Source organism: Enoplosus armatus, chromosome 19 (assembly GCF_043641665.1).
Source record: "Enoplosus armatus isolate fEnoArm2 chromosome 19, fEnoArm2.hap1, whole genome shotgun sequence".
In the NCBI taxonomy this organism is placed as follows: Eukaryota; Metazoa; Chordata; class Actinopteri; order Centrarchiformes; family Enoplosidae; genus Enoplosus; species Enoplosus armatus.
Genome location: NC_092198.1, coordinates 2,455,001 through 2,457,289, shown reverse-complemented (window position 1 = coordinate 2,457,289; position 2,289 = coordinate 2,455,001). Strand labels below are relative to the sequence as shown.

Genomic DNA, 2,289 nt, shown 5'->3' with positions numbered 1-2,289 from the left:
CTGTGTTGACTCTTGTACTTATATTATAGATATTTTGTCTGCCGGCTTTTTCCACTATTTGCACTTCTTGTACCTTCGTCCCGTTAAGAACCTTCCTCTTCAAAGCTGCGCCGAGATCGATTTACAATTTTATTTTTTGAGGCAAACAGGGACAGAAGATACAAAAAACATTCAGTACATGAACGTCAAAGAGCAGAATTAATTCTGATGATGAGATATTAGAGATTTATTCCCCTAAATTTAATACATTGCATCTAATAACTGTTAAAATTTCTCAAGTGACAGTATATATATATATATATATATATATATATATATATATAATGACCAGTTCACAGGCAATGTGTGCTACGTTAAGACGTTCCCATCAAAACAGAAAAATAAAAAGTTCCCATCCCAGTTTTGTGCATCATCAGAATAAATGAAATCACAAAATGAATCTTAGTCTCAGATCAGGTTTCCAGCAGGTAGTGGTGTTCTTGTATTTGTCCTTATTCACATTTACCAAATGTGGCGTCTTTCTTTACAGCACTTTTGGGAAGTCTGTCACATGATCCCATAAAATCAGATCTAAGTTAGTTTTCTGATAGTTCAGCTGACAGCGCCTGTTTTCATTTCGTCATCTTCTCCATAAAAACTAGAACGGAAACAAACAATTGGCTTTGGAATTCCACAACTAGGTTGACTTTGATTAGGAAATGCCACGTTTCCATTTTGGCAGACATTTTCTTTGCTAAATTCATTAATCAGTAATAAAGAGATGACATCATCCTCTGCTGTGTTGTGAGTCAGAGTTTAAACAGCACAGTGGGTTATTTTCCAAGACCAGTATTTTCCAAAATGCTGGATCTTATCTGACGAAACCTTCCTGCTGCAGTAGGGCGCCCCCTGTTGACCCAACTTCCTGTTACCGGCTGAATAAATGGCTTGAATCATCCAAGTGAAAACTTTTCACATATTTAACAAAAATGATTTGTAGTTTTAAAAACACAGAGGAACACAAAATGAAGAAAGTATATGAAATCACATTTTAGTTTTATTTGACTTGCTACAAACATACATTTCAGCGGTCATTCAGGATATTATGCTTCAAAAAGGCATATCATCATTGATTACATACAGCGATTTACATTCTCACCTGTTTATGATGTAATCCAGGAATCAGGAAGTTAGCTGAACTGTCCCCTGACGTCTTCTCATCTCCTGAGGAGGAAACTAACTGAAATCTGACGGGTCAAGGTGCTCTGACAAAGACTGAAGGAGGTGGACTCACATTTTCTCTCCATGAGCTGCTTTCTGGTGAATCCCAGCAGCCACCAAAGCTTCTTTACATCTTTAAACTTTATCCGGAGTTCCTCATGTGGGGGGGGGGTTGAATGAGCTGACCTCCATATGTAGCTAACCCCGCCCGTGTGGCACTCGGAGCTGGGACAAATCAAAGCTTCAGTCAGAGTAATAAAGTGATGCTCTGAGGAGGTATTTTTACTGGGATTACAGGTACCTGGATGAGGTAAAGTAATCACAGTAAATGATTGACATGATTTAGAGTGAATGAAGGTATAAGTTCCTAAGTGACACCATCAGTCTGCTTGGCTGAAACTAAGAGTGGTGATATAAGAAAAAACACTTTCACCTGATCTCACGGACTCTGGAAACCCCATGTGCTGCATATTGTCCACTGCCTGCTCTAACAATACCTGATCAGTGGAATCATGTGTGTTAACCAGCTCTCGATTGGCTGAACACACCTGATACACGAAGCCAATCAGAAGAGTTGTTCCAGACAGAAGACTCTAAAATCATCAACCAGCTTTTCAAGAAGTCGCATACATATAAATTAAGTGGAAAAAAAAATGATTTAATTTAATTTGACTTAAAAACAGGAGAATGAAGCCCTTCATGTAAAGACAAAGGATGACAACAGTGAGAGACACCAGCGGAAGAAGAGTGACGCCTACTGGGCAAAAAAGGGAACTACACTGGAAATAGGTTCTCGGACACTTTTAAATGCACACATTTATAGACTGAAACCAGAGCAGAACGTTTTAAAACGTACGGGTGATTTTCTGACAGAACGTCCGCCTGAAGCAGCTGATTTGACAACATATTTAATCTGGAATTAGTCAGAGACACTGGTTGTGCTAATACGACATTTTGATCGGCTTCTTCGCCTTCTAACTCTGTTAATCATGTTTTTAGAAGTTGTAATACCCCAAAATTTGCCCACAAACTGCTGCTGATTTTTGTCCCACCATGACAAGAAAATGTAAAACTTTAAAAACACCGATT

At 38.6% G+C, this 2,289-nt stretch overlaps 1 protein-coding gene across 1 annotated transcript in view; it reads right to left on the bottom strand.

Moving 5' to 3' along the window:
- Window positions 1-1,030: 1,030 nt before the first annotated feature.
- The window catches only part of pex3 (peroxisomal biogenesis factor 3), a 7,639-nt gene continuing 6,380 nt past the window's right edge, over window positions 1,031-2,289 (bottom strand). The window contains exon 13 of the mRNA XM_070925869.1: window positions 1,031-1,425. The gene's annotated coding sequence lies outside the window, so the exon portion shown is untranslated. The remainder of the gene's footprint in view (window positions 1,426-2,289) is intronic.